The sequence below is a fragment of the Nycticebus coucang genome, chromosome 6, assembly GCF_027406575.1.
Source record: "Nycticebus coucang isolate mNycCou1 chromosome 6, mNycCou1.pri, whole genome shotgun sequence".
NCBI lineage: Eukaryota > Metazoa > Chordata > Mammalia > Primates > Lorisidae > Nycticebus > Nycticebus coucang.
The window spans coordinates 41,545,690-41,568,070 of record NC_069785.1 but is presented as its reverse complement, the minus strand read 5'-3'; the positions used below and the strand labels follow the sequence as shown (position 1 = coordinate 41,568,070).

Below are 22,381 nucleotides of genomic sequence, written 5' to 3'. Positions count from 1 at the left end.
TCCTCACAAACCTTCCCTACACATCTCTTTGTTTGCCTGTTGCTCAGTGGTATCCTTTATAACAAATCAGTAATAGTCAGTAACCTATTTTCCTGAGTCCTGTGAACTCTTCTGGCAAATTGTTGAGCCTGAAGAGTAGCTCATGGGAATTCTTGATTTATAGACAAATGGTCAGAAGTATGACAGGCCTGGGCTGTGTTGCACTAACATCTTCATTTGTCAAATAACTTATCCAAATTATTTAAATCTCACCAAAAATCCTTCTTAGAGAAAACACACTGTCCCATTTTTAAATTGCTCTTTGTAATTTACTGTAAGTGAGCCCATGAAAATCTTCCCAGTGGTGGGTCCTACTTAGCAGGCACAAAGCTGAGAGGGATGCCACCTCACCCACAGGTGGTTAATAAAGAGGCTGATTGCTGGATCAGAGTTACATGAAGCAGGGTGTTAGAGGAATAGGCCGGTATTTGCACACACAGTGTGGCAATTAACTACGCTTCAGCACAGAACTGGGAATCTGAGCTAGAAACAGATACTTTCTATACAGTCTCATATCTTTTGTACCTAGTTTTAATAGCTTGTGACTTTCCAGAAATCACAATACAAATGGTTCCTGACTTAAGATGGTTCGACTTATTTATGATAGTGCAAAGGCAGCAGAAGTTTTACTTTGAGCACTCATATAACCATTATGTTTGTCACTTTTGGTACAGTATTCAATAAATTATATGGGCTGTTCAACACTTTATTTAAAAATAGGCTTTGTGGAGCACCAGCAGCAGGAGGTGAGGGCTGTGGACGCTGAGTTTTGTGATTTCATTGTAGAGACAGTTCTACAGTAGAGATGGTCAATGTACCTAAAACCTGAAGAACTTTCTGTAAGGAGTGTGGCAAGCATCAGCCTCACAAAGTGACCCAGTATAAGAAGGGCAAGGATTCCTTGTATGCCCAAGGAAAGAGGCGCTGTGATCGAAAGCAGGGTGGCTATGGTGGGCAGACAAAGCCAATTTTCTGGAAGGAGGCTAAAACCACAAAGAAGATTGTGCTAAGGCTGGAATGTATTGAGCCTAAATGTAGATCTGAGAGGATGCTGGCCATTAGGAGATGCAAGCATTTTGAACTGGGAGGAGATAAGGAAAGAAAGGGCCAAGTGATCCAGTTCTAAACTTTGAGACTTTTTGTCTTTTTGAGGAGAAAATGTTGAAGCTATACAAAAATTACCTGTAGGGAAATAAATACAATGATATTAAAAAGAAATAGGCTTTGTGTTAGATGAGTTTACCCCATCGTGATCTAATTTAAGTGTTCTGAGCACATTTAAGGTAGACTAGGCTAAGCTATGGTGGTCAGTAGGTTATGTGTATTAAATGCATGTTCAACTTAATATTTCAATTTATAATGAGTTTATCAGAACATAAGCTTACTGTATGTTGAGGAACAGCTGTATCTTCTATCTGTAGTTGTGGTTTCTTTAAAATGCTTATTTTATGAATATATAGAGTTGCATCAACTGGTCTGTTTTTCTTAGTAGGGGCTGGTATGTTTATTTTGGGTGTATGCAGAGGCATTACTTATAAGCAGAATAGGTAGCTGCTTACCAAAATGGTTCTGTGGATGCCTCAAAGGCCCCTTTAACCAGTAATATATCTTTCTTCTGATTCCTAGTACCCCAAGTTCTTTAGCATGGTTTGGTTCCAAATTTCTAGGGTTACAATTCTCTTTAAGAATACAATGAAGGGCAGTGCCTGTGGCTCAAAGGGGTAGGGCGCCAGCCCCATATACTGGAGGTGGCGGGTTCAAACCCAGCCCCGGCCAAAAACTGCAAAAAAACAAAAAACGATGAAATCTATGAACCTTTTTACTAGAAAAATGCTCATATACATGTACATAAAAACCTTCTTGAGCTCTAAAATGAAGAACTCCTGCACTAAATGGAGGTAAAGCTTTTCTTTCCACAATTAGAGCTGTTAAATATGAATATTAAGTCCTGGTGTTCTTGCTTGACAAACTTTTAGCCTGGTGGAGGAGATGCTATGCAAATAGTTACAATGTAAGACATTAAAAATATCTAAACTAAAATAGTGGTAGATTAAAACATACCAGGAGACCACGTGGGATGCAGGAACCAATGTGCAAGTGACAGGCACATACTTACCTTAGAAGAGCAATGTCTGATTCTAGGCCCTGGCTGTGGTCAGTGTAGAGAGGGGAAAGGCCATTGAATATCAGAAGCAGGTGTTATTGAACAAGAGGCTGCAAAGCAGGGAAGGACACAGGTTGGGGAAGTAAAGGAGAGATTGAGATTGCCAAGGAACAACTGCATACATTTAAAATTTTACTTATATTTGGAGCTACCTGAAACTTAGTTGCTATTTTGCAAATAAACAGAAATAGGCAGAACTGCCTGCCTCCCGCCCCCACCAGCAAAATACAAAACAAATAACAAAATGTCCCTTACTAGAGTTTCCCTTTACATCTAATAAGATCACCCAAGTCTTTGGAAATTTGCTGGTTATTTGTAGGTGCCACAAGGTCATAGTTTACACCTGCTTTAAAAAACCTTTTTCAACCTTTTACACTGTTTTTTTTTTAACATGCTTGAATAAATGATGTCCATTCCACCCAATCTGCAGGGTTACTTGACGTCAACCATCATGGACTGAACCTCATGAAGGCCACCATTTTTTCTTTTTTTCCAGTTAGACACAACCTTTGCTCATGGAGTTTTTGAAATTATTTAATTCAATGACACACACAGTCAAAACTACTGTATCAGACCAAATTCCATGAAATGTACAGTCTCCAGAGTGATGTTCCAGAGTCCTTTAGTGCATATTTACAAAGTAAAGATGTTTAGTTTGGTTCACTCTCTATGAAAAGATTTCATTCTCAAACCACCTTATATGGGAAGGTGCAGAAAGGATTCCTATTATGTACATTTGGAAGATATTTATGATCAAAAATAATGAAAATAAATTTGTCTCAATTTTATATCTTAACACTGGCATGATACATTGCCAAAGAGGGAGGGAGTTAAAATACCAATTTATAATGACAGTTTGATGAGATATTTTCCTCTGACTATATACCAAAGCATTGCGTGTAGAAGTTACAGGAAGTTTTTTTATTATAAATATGTTTTATAAATTTGTTTTTATTTGTTTTCTTGGTAAAACGAGGCACCTATTTTAAATTTTGCGCTAATTCTTTGGGAAAGCCAGAGTAAAGCAGGAAATACGGTTTTGAGATGAAACAGTGTGGAGGCGCCACCTAGTGGTCACATCATTCCAGCTTTATTCTTTTTCTTGCCAGAGGAAAGTGCTGCCATTGGTACAGTAGGTTTCCTGGAAAACATCTTTAAGATGTCAGTGGTTGGGGCGGCGCCTGTGGCTCAGTGAGTAGGGCGCCAGCCCCATATGCCGAGGGTGGCGGGTTCAAACCCAGCCCCGGCCAAACTGCAACAAAAAAATAGCCGGGCGTTGTGGCGGGCGCCTGTAGTCCTAGCTGCTCGGGAGGCTGTGACGGAACGGCACCCTACCCAAGGGTGGTACAGTGAGACTCTGTCTCTACAAAAAAAAAAAAAAAAAAGGAGGTGCTGAATTTGATTCAAATATTGTTGTCCTTAATAGGATAAAATTTTTATCTTTATGGTCACTAATGTTTTCCTCCTTCACAATCATTATTTTAAATTAGTTTTATTAACTGGAGAGCTTCTGTTATCCTTTTTTGCTAATACTTTAAGATAATCATGTCAGCAAAAATTTGGGTTAAACGAAAAAAATCATAGTTTAGTCTTATTTTATCATTTCATTGAAATGTTTCACACGCAACATACAGAGAACATGTGAAGTGTCTGGAATGATATTGCGGGACCTCGCCAAAGCCTGGATGATAGCCAGCTGTAGGGAGATGTCATTCAAAGCCTTTCTTGTTCTTTTAGGATTAATCTTTCTTTATTAGACTTTTGTTGAATAAAAAGATCAGTGGGAAAAACTCTTCTCTTGTAAAAAATATATATTTTCAGATGAGATATGCTCGGCAATCATTTCTTTTCTCTACTCTTAAACCACATGCATTCCAGAATTGTGACAAATACCTGTATTGAGATTTTCCAAAACCAACTATTAGTGATAGAGATCTTAAGAATGATCACAATTCCTGGATGACATTGTGTATTTTATCTCATCAGGGACATGACATCTTTGAAATTTCCTTTGCTGTCAAAGGCTTTCTGTGTGTGTGTGTGTTGGAGCTGGGGGTGGGTGTAGGGAGCATTGTAGAAAAGAACGTTCCCTGAGATATAAAATTATTTTCCCCAGGAGGACTTGTATTTTACTAGTATTGTTTTGGTGTCTATTTTGGGCAATATTTACATAAAAAATCTAAACATTTGACAAATAACTAAGATTTTGTTTTTTATTATAAATGAATAACTTTTTTGTCATGAAAATCCTCATGATGGAATTAAATAAAACATTATAGAAACTTTAGGAGGGCTCTTCAGAACCATGTGGACTTTGGCTGAAAGCTTTTCCTAGAGATGAATTTGCGGACAGTCCAGATAACACACAGGTCATTTAGACTATAAAGTATGTGCTGTATACTCAATACTTTACCATGTGGTAGTTGCTGAGATGAATGTCGTGGAGTGTGGGTTCTCAAGGTGCTTATCAGGGCAGGACTCTGACAAGTACAGAGCCAACTTAGTTTGTGTTTGAGTCCCTGCTCTGCCCTTCGCTAGCAGTATGATCTTGGAGAAGTTCCTCTATGCCCCAATTTCTTCATCTGGAGGAGGGGATAATAACTTGCCTTGTAGGGTTGAATGGAAAGTGCCTGGAATAATCCCTGGATATATAGTGGGCACTCAGTTATGGCAGCTCTTTCCATCCTCATTGGTGAGGAAACCCAAGTTTAGGCACCCTGCACCAGAGGACAGTTGAACACTGAATTTTATCAGGTAAGAAACTGTTAAGACTGCTTACTAAAGGAGTTTATCAAAGAGAAACCAATGTAGCCTGGGGTATTGTGGAAAAGAAGGAATGAGGAATAGATCTGGATTTTGAACAATCCAAAATAAATTTTAACTTTAAGCCAGTTTTCCCTATTTGGTTTTCAATTCAGGAGGCTAACTCTTTATGATTCTCGGTGCGATTTCCTGCTACAGGGTTAGAGACAAAGAATAAGTTTTTTCTTTTTGCATTATTCATTTTTAATTTATTCATAGAACCATGTCTCATGTGCCAAGCATTGTGTTTGTGTGAGTAAGGCAGGCAAGAGTCACAGTTGTAGTTTCTGTCCTTTAACTCTGAGGTCCCCAACCCCTGGGTCATGGCCTAGTTTGTGGCCTGTTAGGAACTGGGCTGCAGAGCAGGAGGTGGGCAGCCTCCTCTGGATTTCCAGCTGCTCTCCACTGCTCACATCAGAGCCTGAGCTCCACCCCTGTCAGATCAGTGGCAGCATTAGATTCTCACAGGAGCACAAACCCCACTGTCAACTGTGTATGTGAGAGCTCTCGGTTGCGCTCTATGAGAATCTGATTTCCCCCACACTCATCCCCATGGAAAATTTTACCTTCCATGAAACGGGAGTGTCAAAAAGGTTGGAGACACTGCTTTAACGTTTTAATATCGTTGCCGGGTGCCTCAGTTACCTTTCCGATTCCTCATGTTTGGCTTTTCAGTTTTATTAAAAAAATACTTAAGATGAAAAATTTCAAACACACACATATCTATCCCTTTGCCAATGCCACACTGTCTTAATTCCTGTAAGTTGATATTAAATTTTTTTTTCATTTTTATTTTATTTTTTAATTAAATCATAGCTGTGTACATGAATGTGATCATGGGGCACCATACACTGGGTTTATAGACCGTTTGACACATTTTCATCACACTGGTTAACATAGCCTTCCTGGCATTTTCTTAGTTATTGTGCTAAGACATTTACATTCCACATTTACTAAGTTACACATGTACCCTTGTAAGATACACCGCAGGTGTAATCCCACCAATCACCCTCCCTCTGCCCACCTCCCCCTTCCCTCCCCTTCCTCTCTTCCTTCCCCATATTCTTAGGTTGTAACTGAGTTATAGGTTTCCTGTGAAAGCCTTAAGTTAGTTTCATAGTAGGGCTGAGTACATTGGATACTTTTTCTTCCACTTGAGATACTTTACTAAGAAGAATATGTTCCAGCTCCATCCATGTAAACATGAAAGAGGCAAAGTCTCCATCTTTCTTTAAGGCTGCATAATATTCCATGGTGTACATATACCACAATTTATTAATCCATTTGTGGATTGATGGGCACTTAGGCTTTTTCCATGACTTAGCAATTATGAATTGGGCTGCAATAAACATTCTGGTACAAATATCTTTGGTATAATGTGATTTTTGGTCTTCTGGTTATATACCCTAGTAGAGGAATTATAGGATTGAATGGCAGATCTATTTTTAGATCTCTAAGTGTTCTCCAAACATCTTTCCAAAAGGAATGTATTAATTTGCATTCCCACCAGCAGTGTAGTAGTGTTCCCTTTTCTCCACATCCACGCCAACATCTCTTGTCTTGGGATTTTGTGATATGGGCTAATCTTACTGGAGTTAGATGATATCTCAAAGTAGTTTTGATTTGCATTTCTCTGATGATTAAAGATGATGAGCATTTTTTCATGTCTGTAGGCCATGTGCCTGTCTTCTTCAGAGAAGTTTCTCTTCAAGTCCCTTGCCCAGCCTGTGATGGGATCACTTGTTCTTTTCTTGCTTATAGTTGATATTAAATTTTAAAATTGGGTCATGTGATTTCTCCAAATTTATTTTGCCTTCATCAAAAATCGTTTTAGTTATTCTAGTTCTTTTATCTTTTTATATACATTTTGGAATCAGCTTGTCTGTCTCTACAGAAAATCATGCTGATATTTTGATTGGGATTGCAAAAACCTATAGGTGAATTTGGCGAAACCTGACATTTCTTTATGTTGAATCTTCCCATCCCTCAACACAGTAGGCCTCTCTGCTTAGTCATCCTTGATTTCTTTCAGCACCATTTGTTGTCTTTAGCATATGGATTCTGTATGAGCTTTTTGAGATTCATACTTAAATATTTTATTTGCTTGGAATTATTTTCAAAAATACCAGTCAGTGGGGTTTTTTTGGTTTCTAATTATACATTTCTAGTAGATATAGAAATATGATAATTTTTGGTTGACTTTTATCCTGTGAACTTGCTAAAATCACTTACTATTTTTAAGAGTAGTTTTCCTCCTAATTCCTTAGGATTTTCTCCATAGACAATCATGTTGTTTGTGAATAGGAATAACTTTATTTATTTCAAATCTGTATGCCTTTTAATTCATTTGTTTGCCGTTTTCTTTTGCATTGCACTTGTAGTACAACATTAAATTGGGTGGTGAGAGTGGGCATTTTTGCCTTGCTTCTGATTTCAGAGGAATAGCATTCACTCTTTCATCATTAAGTATGTTGATAGATGTAGGTTTTATCAGGCTGAAGAAGTTTCCTTCTATTCCTAATTTGTGGAAAGTTTTGTTTTGTTTTTTAAGCATGAATGGGTATTAAATTTTGTCAAATGCTTTTCTACCTCAACAGATGATAATTTTTTTCCTTAAATTGCTAACCGGGTGACTTACATTGGTTGGTTTTTGAATGTTGAGCCAGTATTGTATTCTCGTGACAAAGCCCACTTGGCTGTGGTTTGTGTCAAGTTTTGAAGTTCAGCTGGAAATGTCTAATAAGGGATCAGCTAGCAAAGAACATACATAAATTGTATTTGTGCTGACATTTTGGAAATCAATGAACTCTTTGGGCTGTTGACCACCCCATTACCTTCTGCTGACTAGCTTCTCCAGAACCTTCTCTTGGGGCCAACTATGCCTCTACTTCCAATATCCTTTGCTTCACCCCCTCCTATCAACTTATATTTATTTGCATTCTCTCTTCCTGCCTATACTGGACCAGGACCTTCCATCTATGCCCCAGCATCTCCTTCTTCCATTTATGTTTTAAATTATAGCAGGAGAGTTTGGGGATAAATTATATTTTATGAAACAAACAAGGCTAGGCACCGTGCCTCATGCCCCTAATCCCAACACTCTATGAGGCTGAGGCAGGTGGATTGCCTGAGCTCACAGGTTGAGCTCATTAGCCTAGGCAAAAATGAGACCCCCATCTCTAAAAGTAGCCAGGCATAGTAGCAGGCCCCTGTAGTCCCAGCTATTTGGGAGGTTGAGGCAAGAGAATTGCTTGAGCCTAAGAGTTTGTGGTTGCTGTGAGCTAGGATGCCATAGCACTCTACCGAGGGTATCAAAATGAGACAAGCAAACATCTGTGATTAAAATGTTAAAACTGAAATGATATTAAAGAATAAGATTTGTAATTTTTGTCCTTTCCTGAGCCAAAAAAAGAAAATACGTGGAAGTCTTGTCATATGGAGTCCTCTAAGATCTGATTTTAAATTGCAAGTTATTTGGGGAGGTAAGGGAAACAAACTGGAGGGTAATAGAGATGTTTGCTTGTGGTTAACATAATTTGCCTCCCCAAGGGCTAAGTTCCAAGGAATTTGTTTCTGTATTTATAAGTCTGGAGACACAATAGCATAGAGATGCCTGTGAAAGGGATCCTCATACCTGGACCTCAGCTTGCATGGCCAGACCAGTCACCCGCTTCCCAGGGAGCAGTGAGAGCGCCGTGGGTTGTGGTGTGAGATCAGAGTGCTGCTCTCTTAAAACACAGTCTGGGTTTCTTTGAGAAAACCATTAATAGATGTCAAGTGCACATTATAGGTTTTAGTTCCCAAGCAGTGTTAGAAACAAATGTGTGGGGTTTTATATTTCCAGCTCCCCCCGCTTTTTTTCAAAGTAAAATATGTAGGTTTTGGTTTTCAGCAGGCCACATTTCTTCTAATAAAAACAGTTGGAATAAAGTGTGTTTTATAAGCATATAAAAATGTCAGACCATAATGATTTTAGTGCTACATATTTTAAAATAGTCACTAATATTTTAGATATTAGTATCTGCAGAGAAAGTAAATTATGGAAAGTAAATGACAACATATCATTTATATAAAGAAGGTAGTTGGAGACTAGTCCAGCAACCATGTTGAGACCATTTTATTTGAGCTTCTATATAATATGCATGTCCTTTAGCTTTCAGTTATTCAAAATTTGACTAAAATTATTTAGCTTATATACTGGAAACTGGGCCCCAGAGTTTCAAAAATCCTGTCTTTGTTTGGAGACGTAATTCATGATGTGGAAAGTGCTTTCCTTCTGTGGACTCTCCAGAGCAATCATCTCAGATGGTCTTGGTGCCCAAATTAGTCGTGCCTCCTACCAAACTGCTCATCTCCTAGTCTCTCATTGGCATTCCAAACCCCTTTTTGCCCTGTCTGCTAGGAAGCTCAAAAAAAAAAAAAAAAAAAAAAGAAAAACAAAAAAAGAAAAGAAAAGAAAAAAACTCTAGCCCTTCTCTAACAAGGCTATTGGACCTTACTCCATATGTTTTGCACACTGACTGGACCTCTGGAATCATTTTTATCTTATTTCTTTCACCTTTACTTTTCCTTTTGCCTCAATTCTTTTCACTTAATTCTCCTCTCATGTTACTGTGTAATTATTGTTATAAGCTGTTTTAAATACAGACAGCAATAATATAGTTAGAGATTTAAAAAAATTACTTTCTTTTTCTTTTATTGTTTTACCTACATAATTACATTTCTCTAGCACTTTGGCATTTTTTCTTTGTAACTTGCAATTGTATCCTCTTAAATGATAAAATTCCAAGCAGGAAAATTGCTTATACCCATTATGATATGTTTTAAGACATTCTTACATTTTTTCAGATGATAAAAGTAATACTGGATGATTATAAAAATTTCAAACATTATATAAATACAAGTATAGTAGACACCGCCATAGCTGACCACCTCCCTACAATGCTCACCTCCTTAAGTTGACCTAATTTTCATAGCCCAGACATGCACCACAAGTATGTAACAGTACAATGTTCCTAGTTCCTTCTCTTGACCACCTTTATATGTTAACAGTTTGCTACACCCCCTGGGGTGGTCAACTTACAGAGTTTCGACTGTAGATAATATAGAATATAAAGGTCATCCATAATCTTTTTCTTCCAAGGAAAAAACCCCAAAACCCAAATCCCCCAAACTATAAATTATTTGCTGTATAGCTTTATGGCATGACTTTAAGTTGCATTATATTGGAGTAGCAGAGGGAATGACTTCTTTTTCCTCGTGAGTCTTGGCTATGTAACTTTTTCTCATTTCTAGGATGGGATGTAGTATTTTTAATTCTTCTTCTTCATGGTCCTGAAGATATGCCAGTCAAATCTGAGAGACATACAACTCAGTGTTCTTGGAATACTCTGTAGTTGGGGCCCAGGGTTGCTCTCTGTACATAAAGGATCATGGCTCACAGTCTGGCCATGGCATTAGTGTCAAGCCCTGGTAACTAAGTGACTCTGGGCTAGTTACCTCGTCTGCACAGGCCTGATTTTCTGGAGAGGGTAATATTGCTTAAAAGTGTTATTGTGAATGAAAAATGAGAGATTGTATGTAAAACATTTATCACAATGTCTAGTATGTAATGCTAAATAAAGGATAGCTGTTGTATTATTTTGACTAATGATTGTTATTTGTAGAGAAAAACAAAATAATCATGGTGAAAACAAGGTAGAAGTTTGTTTCTCTGCTATACAGTATCCATGGTTAGATAGAGGCCTGTGCCACAGCTTCCTCATACCTTGCTTCTCATTCATCTAGCATCTCATGTCTGAGATGGCTGCTGTAGCTCTCACCACTTCAATCACATTCCAACCTGGGGGAAGATCATCACTGAGACGTTGCATATGATGTGTATAATCACGTCTCATTGGCCAAATCTTGTCATATGGCCATATCCAGCAGCAAAGGAGGCTGGGAAGTGAGTCCTTATCCAAGTGGCCATATGGCCAACTAAAAATTCTGATACCATGTCACTGGAGAGCAGACCTTGGGAGGCAGTTCACAGTTCCTGTCATATCAGTTATAGCTTTGCCTGAGGTCAAGCTGTGTTCTCCTTAAAAACTGGGTTCTGCTCTATTATCTACGCATTTATCAGACACCTTGGCAAACTTGTTTATATTTTCATCTTTTACTAGTTCTTTGGGGAGAGTGATTGCCATATGCTTATTAACTTCTAGAGAAAGAACAATTTCCTTTTACTCTAAAATTATTTTTCTTTCTTGCTTCAAGACCTCTCCAGCGTCTAAAATTCTGGGTCTGTTCTTCATTTGCCAGTTCTATTGTTGCATGTTTTAAGAGGTACGCTTTATTCATTGAAATGTGTCCAGCACCATGGAAGCTTGCTCAAGAGTTTCACTACTTCAGATTCAGGTTGTGTAGATGTCAGTGACATGACTCTAAACGCTAAAAAATTCATACCTGAAATCGTAAAGGTTTATAATCTTACAAAACAGAGTTTTGGTATCTTGTAACTATTTCAAATATTAATATTAAAATTTGCATCTGTGGCCAAAGGAAAATTATAAAGGGGGTGTCCATAAAGTTCGTATGCAATTTAAAATAGTTGTAACTTTGTAAGCACATGTGAACTTTATGGACACCCATGCTGGGAAAACACCAGTGATAATCTTGCTTGTGATGACATTGTTTTGTTTCCCCTTTAACAGATTAATATTTGTTGGCGTTGACTAATCATTCAAATGCTTTGGTGTAAATATTCCTGTCAGTAACTGCACTATTCTTGCCTATGGTGGTAAAGTGTCCTGTTTGATCAGAGTAGCTTTGTATAGAGTTCTGTGCAATCTCAGAACTCGCAGAAATCTTATTTTTAAATTAGGTTCCATGGTTGTCTCAGCTGAATAGTAGCCGAGCCTATGACCAGAATTTGGGTGTTAATCGGGCAGACATTCTTTTCCCCAGGTCAGTTTGCCAGGGCAACAAGTCAGACAAACTTATAAGGCCTTGCAGAATTTGTTTTGATCTGTTTGGTTTCTAAAGCTGGATTTTAAGCTATTCTGGTTGCTTAACTGTTAGCCTTTTTGCGCTCCTTGGTACTGTAATAACTATTCTGAACTCCCAACTTCATCTCTCTCAAAACTTTAATGTAGTTTTGTGCCTGAGCACAAAACTTCTTAAAATTTCACAAAAAGCAATTTAGCTTGTTTTAATTAATAAAGCAAAGATCTCATTCAAAGACACTAAGCAGCATAGCAAACTGCTTAAGAATGAACCTACTGTATGGGCAGCTGAACACCCAGACAAGATCCATCCTTGCTTTGCATTCTGCTTTATAGTGGGGACTTCTCCTAGATTAAATTCGAAAAAAAGATAACAATAAAGCAATACCCAAAGAATTAAAAGAACTAAAAACCTTTCGATCGCCTATCAGTGGATCGGATCTCCACTAAATTAAATTGTAGCACTTTTGTGGCTTGCTGTGGACAGATTAGACAGGAAGCAGACTGGGCGATGTGGTTTCACATTGTTTTCCTATAGGGATGGGATGTTTTCATCGGATGAGCCCAGAATTCAGACACAATTATTAACTTAGGCAGTGATAACATAAAATAGCACTTAAAAAGGAAAACCCCACGCCCTTGATAAGAATTAGTAGCAGAGTTTTATTTTTAGAAATTAAAATTTGGAAATAGCTGTATTTATTTTCTGGCATTTATTATTTTAAAATATTTTAGAGTAGTTTTGTTAAGTGTGTTTTGCCATTATATTGCTATAATTATGCTTTCATATTTCACACAAAATATTCACTAATATTTACCTTTCCAATGAGATGTTTTACTTACATGACTATTTTTAAAACATGTGCTCATTTTGGTGGAGTTGCTCTTGTGGTGTTTAAACCATATTTGCATATTTTCCTAGTGAATGTCTTGTTTCTGTCTGAAAAGACTAAATATCAAATACTTTTTTGTGGTTATTGGGTAGTTTATAGATAGAACACAAAAAATAGAGTATAATTATTAACTAAACCTATTTGAATTTCATTTATCAAGTATAATTTTAGTTATTTTTCTAGGTTTATAAATATATAGATTGCTAAGTTCTACTTATTAGTAAAATACGGTAATTATTTTGAACATTGTTGATGTATTTTCTTTTTACAATTTCTTTTTCTATGGATACAAATATATTCATTTATACCTATAATAGATGTATTATGTATGTGTTATATATAGGATATATCATTGTATATTATGAAAATTTCCCTCATAAATAACTACACATGAAAATACGCTTTTTAGTAACTATGTAGGACTACATTAAATTGTATAATTTATGACTTTTTACCATTTCACTGTGGTTGAACATACAGATTTTGTGCTAATTGGAGATAATGTGACAACAGATGTCTTGCGTATTTATCTTTGTGTCTCTGAATATTTCCTTAGGATAAATTCCTACAGTAGAATTACTGGTTTAAAGGGGTATGAAAAAATGTTAAAAGTTCAGTGTCTAATGCCAAATTCACTTAAAAAATATTTCCTGAACACCCGTGTTGTATCACATCCTTGGAATAACAGTAAGTAAGTCGCAGTCTCTGTTCTCAGCTCACTCCCGTTTGGGATGAAGCACAGGCCTGTTCTCTCAGGGAAGGTTGTATTAATTTACACGTCACTATCACTGCCCATGTATGCAAGTAGTTTGGGAATGAATATGTGTGTTTTTTTGAAATTAGGGCATCAGGAAATTTAAAAAAAATTTTTTTATTTTGGTTTTTACATTTCATGATTCCCATCACTAATGATTTTTGACACCATTGATCTAGAAAACCTAATTAATTCATTTCAATATCCTAATTCCTGTGAGAAGGCATCTGTCTCCAAGTACACTGTGTTCTCATTTCCATAGTTTCATGGAAGGGCTTCTTACCATGTCCTCCTAATGTCTTTATGCTTTCTGCCATTGACGAATTGAGCATTGACTCCGACACTTGGAACAGTTAATAAATAAAGAACATTGAACTTACATTGTTTAAAAATATCTTACTAGTATTTTGTTCTCTTTTTGAAAGGCAGAAAGACTCTTATTTTATGTGTATTCTTTGTAAATGTGGATAAGTTATAAAAGAGTAGAACCTAAATACCAGCAGGAGTGGAAACTCATGGTAATGCTATTATATTTAACTTACAGGTTCTCTAGTACTGAGTGTGCACTGTCCTAATATTCAGGACAGAAAGAACCGATTTTCTAGTTTTCAGGACAGTAGGCTGATTCGCTGCATCTGTATAACTAGCATGTTAAATACTTGGTAATCAAAAATAATTGTCATCAGAGTACACTAATGACATGCAGGAGGGAAAATCCCCATATTTTTAGTGGTGTGTGAGAGTTGGGAGGGCAAATGTGGCTTTCGTGGAAGCACTGAGCTGCATTCCCACGTCCAGAACACGCAGTCTTCGGGAATAATTATTCTATTCACTGCTCAATAGGTTTCCCACATGTGAAGGCTGCCAGGCTCCTCTGGCTTCTAATTTAGGAGCTAAAGAGATTTCCTTACTGGGCTCAGAAAATGATCTTTGAGCAAATGTATGACCTTCACCATTCACTCAAAAATGGCCACAGATAGACATTGTACTGAATGTGGCAAGATAAATTATGTGACTGAGCTGTTTTCCAGAGTGTGCTTTTTCAGGATAATATACCTAATATTTTTCTGGTCCACTAGAGTTTCTCAAGACTGCCTTTATGACTGAGTATATGATATTCATCCTTAAATGAACAAGCAAACTATTCCTAATAAATAACGAGTGATGGCAATAACATCTACCACTGTACACTTGTAGTTTTATCCATTTGTATTTCTTTTTTTTTGAGACAGAGTCTCACTATGTCACCCTTGGTAGAGTGCTGTGGTGTCACAGCTCACAGCAACCTCAAAGTCTTGGGCTTAAGTGATTCTCTTAAGCCTCAGCCTCCCAAGTAGCTGGGACCATAGGCACCCGCCACAATGCCCGGCTAGTTTTTTGTTGCACTTGTCATTATTGTTTAGCTGGCCTGTGCCAGGCTCAAACTGCTAGCCTCGGTGTGTGTTACAGGCTGGTGCTGTAACCACTGTGCTACGGGCACCAAGCCTGGATTTCTTTTGATCTTGATGAAATACATAATTTTACTTAATAAAATATGTAATATATATAGCATAATTTTTTTTGAAAATTCTGGAGTTTTTACTTTTAGAATGAATTTTTAGTGAGTTAAGAGTTTTAGTTTAATTGCTATTTTGACTATTGGTTAAATATCTTCTTACATTTTATATTTGAATTTATATTTGATAAAAGCGTATCTTGGTATTGATAAGCATTTGGGACTTAATTTTTCAGACTGTTTTATGTTGCCAAGATCTAGCTATAGTTTTGTATACAGCAGTGCTGCACATTTTGGTGGGGGCTATATAACATTACATAGTGGGAATATACCTACGTTTATTTCCACATTTGCCCAAGTAGACATTTGGGTTATTTCCAGATTTTTGTTATCATGGATGCTATTGTTATGAACATCCTTGTACATGTTATCCACTATACATGTACAAGAGTTGGTCTAGTTTTTAACCAGGGTTGGAATTGCTGGGTGACAGTGTCAGAATGTCACAAAATAATGCATTGTTGCCTTCCAAAGTAGTTGGTACCAGTTTATAGCCCTACCAGCAACACTTAACGCATCTTGTCCTTCCATAGCCTCTTGAAACACTTGGTACTGTTAGACTTTTAATTTTTCGCCAATTATGTAGATTTGAAATGGCCTTCATTTCCCTGATCACTAATGAGGTTTACTATTTATTCAAATAGTTGTTGCCAAATGTAGTCTCCTTTTAAAAAAAATTCCCGTTCATGTCTTTTGCCTAGTTTTTTAAATGACTGAACTTTTCTTATTGTTATATAAATTCTTTATATATTCTTGATTCTAATCCTTTGATGTTTATATGAATGGGAGTTACCTTCTTCCAGTTTATAACTGTCATTTCACTGTCTTCGAGATGACTTTTTTTTTGCTGTTGGAAATGGAAATGTCATTATTATTATTTTTTAAATTAAATCATAGCTGTGTACATTAATGCAATCATGTGGTACAATGTGCTGGTTTTATATCCCATTTGAAATATTTTCACCAAACTGGTTAACATAGCCTTCACCTCATTCCAAGGTAACTTGTGATGGTTACACGTCCTTCCGTTTTACAGAGTGCAATTTGTTAATACTGCCTTGTATTTTGTAATGGGCACTGTTTATATCTTTTTAAAAAAGACTTCTCTATCACAGAAAAAAGTTTTTAAAATGTATTTTCCACTAAAAAATTTGAAGATTTGCTTCTAATATTTTAAGGCCTTGATCTATCTGCTAGTGTGCAGATACACGATTATTTTTTGTGTATTGATCTTGTGTCTAGCCATCTTGCCAAGTCTCTTGTTTTTAAAATAATAATTTATGCTCTTCACTCAGTATAAGGGTTTGAACACAATAATTAAGAAAATGCCATGAAGGCTATATTAACCAGTACGGTGAAAATATTTCATACTGTATATGGAACCAGCACATTGTACCTCATGATTGCATTATTGTACACAGCTATGATTTAATAAAAAAAATAATTTATGAGTAGATTCTTTTGGCCTTTCTGTGTATTCAGTCATAGTTGACATTTTCCTTTTCTATTCCTTCCTTTACTTCTTTTTTTGTACTGTGTAGGAATTCCAGGATAATGCTGAGAAGTAATGGTAATGGGCATTCTTTTCTTGCTTTTGATTTTAAAGCCTATGTGTTTCATGTTTCCCCACTAAGTGTGATGTTTGTTATATTTTCTTCAAATTAAACAAAGTTAAAGATGCTCCTTTCTCTATTCCTAATTTATTAAGAGTTTATATCAAGAGTTCACTTAAAATTTTATCCAATGCTTTCTCAAATCTATTGATGTGACATCCTTTAAAATTGTAATGTGATAAAAATAAATAAAACTAAACAATGTGCTTTTAAGATACAAATATATACGATAAATGTATACCTTAAAAATCAAGAAAATGATAAATACATGATTCAGGATAACAGTTAATGAAGATGGGTTAGAGAGAAACACTTGGTAGATGTAAATCATTTGTTAATATTCTGGTTCTTGTGTCAGGTGGTGGGTTCAGGAGGGTGTATTGTAGTCTCTAAAGTAGACAATTATATGCATAAAAACACACAATTAAATACAAAAGTGGTTCATGCATGGACCATTAAGGAGAGATTATGTATTATGAAGTCATAATGAAGATTAATTGAATTTCGTAGTTTAAAAGAAGAAATTTGATTTTTTTCCATTATGAGACTGTGTTGCATTTATTCCTGGGATAGTCAAAAGGCTCTTTAAAAATGCCCACATTTGGGTGGTGCCTGTGGCTCAGTGAGTAGGGCACCGGCCCCATATACCGAGGGTGGCGGGTTCAAACCCAGCCCTGGCCGAACTGCAACAAAAAAATAGCCGGGCATTGTGGCGGGCACCTGTAGTCCCAGGTACTGGGAGGCTGAGGCAGGAGAATCACGGAAGCCCACGAGCTGGAGGTTGCTGTGAGTTGTGACGTCATGGCACTCTACTGAAGGCGGTAAAGTGAGACTCTTGTCTCTACAAAAAAAAAAAAAAAAAAGCCCACATTTTTTCTTCGTTGTCATTAAGTTCCTGTTCTTAGAGACATTTGGGTAGTTTTTGCTCGTGGGACTCGATGCCGTGACATTAGGGTCTGCACATCCACGGGAGTGAAAAGTTCCATGGTTACCTTGTCCTCTCAGTTGTTTAGTCCTAAAATTCCCAGATGACTAATGGCTCTCCTTTTAGGTTGACATTGTGCAGAATGTTCTGAAGTGCATAGAGGGCCTGACCTTTCGTTTACATAAAACCACATGGTTCTGTCCTGCACGTGCCATGAATGCCCACCCTCCCCCGTCCTGTACATCCCCTTCTCATGTAGTGCTGTGTTGTGTGTGGTTTTTACCTCGTGAGGAGAACGCAGTGGTTCTGAACATTTGTTTCTTTTTTTGAGATAGAGTTTCATTCTGTTGCCCTGGGTAGAGTGTTGTGGCATCATCACAGCACACAGCAACCTCAAACTCTTGGGTTTCAGTGAGCCTCTTGCCTTAGTCTCCCGAGTATCTGGGACTTCAGCCTGCTGCCACATGCCCAGCTAGTTTTTCTATTTTTAGTGGCGGCAGGGTCTGGCTCTTGCTCAGACCGGTCTCATACTTCTGAGCTCAGGCAATTCACCTGCCTCGGCCTCCCAGAGTGCTAGGACTACAGGTGTGAGCCACCGGGCCTGGCTGTAATGAACATTTGGAATAGAACAAACTTGTATTTCCATCTTTTCTAGGGTCTTTAGAAATTTGAATAACAACTGTGAGTGTCACTTATCTGAAAACTTTTATGAAATTTTCTCTGAGGTTGTTGTTATGAGTGTCAAATTTTCTCTATTTTTACTATTCTTCTTATCATATCACCATCCTGTATAAAGAATGTTTACATTTCCAAGTATACTGGATGCAGTTTCAAGCCACTGGTCTGGGTTTGCCCTTGAGGCTGTGATTGTTTTATTTAAGTAATAAAATGAACCACAGTGCTAAATAGTCTTATCTCTTAGTTCTCAGCCAGTGACTTTTCTGTTCTGTCTGTACTATTTCTGGGGAGAAGGGAGTCACAGGCAATCATGTGGCTGACAGCCAAGCCCTTTCTAAGCATTGCTGACAGATGGGGGTGTTTGGACTGATCAGAGCTTCAAGAACACAGTAATGATCAGGGCAGTTGCCTCTGCAGAGAGCACCTCGAGGGCAGCCACCACGCTGAACGCCTTGCCCTCACCATCTTCCTAGATTTTTTTGCTGAATTCCTTAAAGCAGATCTTCATCTTGACACTGATATCTTGAAACAGGGATGGTGAGAGAAGTTGGAGAAGTTCAAAAACTAGTCCAATGTCATACAGTTAGTAATTGGCAAAACCAGGGGCACTGGGTCTCTTATTGGCAAATCCAGGGGCCATTTGGTCTCCTTGATTTCAAAACCCACATTCATAACCACTGCCTAAGCAGATGCGACTCCCTGGCCTCTTTATCTCCTCCTGTTTCTGGACTTGAGAAAATACATGGAACCTATACCTGGTGACTAGTTGAATTTTCAGTGCTATTTGGGAGAGCTAACTCCCCGCTTAAGCAAGAGAGGCTTTGGAAGCTTTGGGGGCCCTTTGGTCATTTTCCTGTGAAAATTAAGTCTAAAATGATTTAATGCTAACAATGGTAGGTTTAAGAGATTTTTACATTATTCCCTCTGGAGCAGGAATATTTAAATATGTGGAGTGTATGACTATATCTTGAATTTTTAAGTCAGAAAACTAGAAGGTTTATAAAAACCTTTGGAAAATATCTGTAGCATGCTGAAATAAAGTGAGAACTTAATAAAAATATGCATTAATGCAGGAATCCACTGCCCTCATACTAAGCACAAGAGATCTCTGTTGAATCTTGGGAAAAATAAACTTACTCCGTTGGCTTTTATGGAAGTGGCACTAAAATTTGGTGGTTGTGCCCAGCAGTAGGTTAGTAGCATAGAATGCAAACAGTCTGCAGAACCCTTCAGTTTCCTTTAAACACAACCAAATTAAACATTAACATGGTCTTTATAGAATGAATCCCTGATTCTCTCATCTCACACAGACAGATGGCTTTTTGAAAAAGAAATCCAACTTATATTCTACTTTTCTGTTTTTCCCAAGTATTTAATTTATCATAATTCACTGAAGGATAAAAGAATAAAATTTTCTGCTTAAAATCCTTTCCATTTGTAGCAGACCCAAAGAGAGACAGAAGTTTTAGGAAGAATTGTGTTAAATTTTGGTTTTTGCCCTTTTGCCAGTTCCTTACCTTCATCCAGTTAATATAAAATGCTCAAAAAGCAATTATCATTCATCTTTCAACTTGATGAGCAAGTATTTTCATCGCAAACGAAGTATGTTCAGTAAATGATTAAACATTAATAAAAACAAGAATCAGCCTGATTTGTTTCAACACCTCTATTTCTCTGCGGGAGGTGACTTTTTTTGTCAGTTTGTCAAGTGCTATTTTTTTCAGTCTCTCTTTGGCTTGAGCAGTGTATATTTGGTTTGGTTTTGAATTCAGGGAGGAAGATCACTGAATTCTAAAATGAAAAAGAATACTATACTTCTCAGATTCTGTTTATAAAAATGTTGCAGAAGTGCTCACAACACATTTAGAACTTTGTGATTCCTCCGAGTTTCTGTGGCATCCCCAAACATTAAGTATTTATGTTGAATTTCAGTTATTGGTAACATTTGAACCATATGCAGTGTGACCTGGCAGCCCTATTAGGCTTTTTCTGTTTAAGCACTAATCTTAGTAAGGTAGCAGTTGACCAAAAGCTGACAGCTGTTTCCGCCTGTGAAAGAAGCGGGATTCAACATTCCAGGGTGAACTTTTTTCAGTATTCTTTTGGACACCACGAAGGCAGTAATAATCACGAATCTTTAGTTTACATCTAATCTGTGGTTCTTTTAGTATGTGGGAATTCATTTTCTGCCATTTCTTAAGTGTGGGGATCTTTTGTCAGAGTTTGTATTCTGACTTTGTTTCTGCAAGGTAATCACTAGTAGAATAGGCCAGGCGTGGAGAGGTTCACGCCTGTAATCCTAGCACTCTGGAAGGCTGAGGCAGGTGGATTGACTAAGCTGAGGAGTTTGCAACCAGCCTGAGCAAGAGCGAGACCCCATCTCTACTAAAAATAGAAAACTTAGGTGGACATAGTGGCGGGTACCTGTAGTCCCAGCTACTTGGGAGACTGAGAAATGAGGATGGTTTGAGCTTCCTGTAAGCTATGACACCATGGCACTCAACCCCAGGGTGAAAGAGTGATTAAAAAAAAAAAGAAAGAAAGAAAGAAAAAAAGAACAGATCTGCTCACACAGACATTCACTGGCACTTAGTAGGTACCGAGGAACTAATGTTTGAATGAATAAATGCTGAATGTTCAATGAAGGGACTTTTTGGCCTCTCTGCATATCTAATTTAGTGGCCATGTAATTTAGGGGTTTAGAGGGAACATTTCCCTTCAAATCCTGGCTATCCATGTAATTTTTCGTTTTTTTTTTTTTTTTTTTTGAGGCAGAGCCTCAAGCTGTCGCACAGCTCACAGCAACCTCCAACTCCTGGGCCCAAGCGATTCTCCTGCCTCTGCCTCCCAAGTACCTAGGACGACAGGCACCCGCCACAACGCCCCAGCAATTTTTTGGTTGCAGCCGTCATTGTTGTTTGGCAGGCCGGGGCTGGATCCGAACCCGCCAGCTCAGGTGTATGTGGCTGGTGCCTTAGCCGCTTGAGCCACAGGCGCCGAGCCTATCCATGTAATTTTTAAAAAATTGTACTCACAGAGGTAGCTTAAAATTCCAGTTTTAAAATATTACCTCTAGATTTAGATAAAAGTAAATTTGTGGTATTGACTAAAAACAAGCAGGGACGTATATTAATTTCTCATTTCTAGGAGAGTGAGAGTGAAGAGTTTCCCAGGATAAGGATGATTCCACTCTGATAGAACTTAATTTAGTGACTCTTGTTGCATAAAGCTTTGGCGGCAACTCATGAGTGAACCTGCTACCCCTTGTTGGTTTTATATACATGCTGCTGCCTTTGCTGGCAGGAATGCTGATTGTTAATTTACTAATGTCAAGCAGATGCAGAACCAGCTTTGTGTAATACATTAAAAGCTAGGCTGAAAAATGCCTAAATGCCTTGATTGTGTTGTTTTCATTTTTTTTACATCATTTAATTGCATATGTACTTATAAAAATAATTCTATTACTGTTATTCATTCTCTTTTTATATTTCAGAATTTATTTTTTCAAAATACAGTTAAAAATGTGTGTTCCGTAAGAGTACAATGACAAGTTCTTTGAAAGATAACCCCAAATCATCGGCTATCATGAGGATACATGTTTTACTGATATTTTAAGTGAACTTTTGTTTTGATAGGATACATGAAATGAAGGGAAAGGTTCATTGTAAACCCTTAAATATATGACCTCTGAATTAGAAATGCGGGGAGCAGAGAGGCGAAAAGGTCCTTCCTTTGGTGGTAACTGAAGGAGTATTGCCTGTTTCTAATGCAGTGGTCTCTCCATATAGCGGTGCTGTAGCCGTCTCACTGCAGTGACACTGCCATTGTATTAGGCCACTTTAGTTTATCCTTTTATTTTCAGCTTCATAACTTTCTTCCAAAGTTGTCTGGGATAAAAAGTTGAAAGATCAAACTTGGCACATAATTAAATGAACTTGAAAAAATTTTTTTAAAAGTATCAGCCAGGAATTC

At 37.5% G+C, this 22,381-nt stretch overlaps 1 protein-coding gene and 1 pseudogene across 1 annotated transcript in view; both read left to right on the top strand.

Moving 5' to 3' along the window:
* FSIP1 (fibrous sheath interacting protein 1) overlaps window positions 1-22,381 on the top strand; it is a 200,919-nt gene that overhangs the window by 106,257 nt on the left and 72,281 nt on the right. The gene's annotated exons all lie outside the window — the stretch shown is intronic.
* Window positions 845-1,225, top strand: LOC128587343 (60S ribosomal protein L36a-like; annotated as a pseudogene).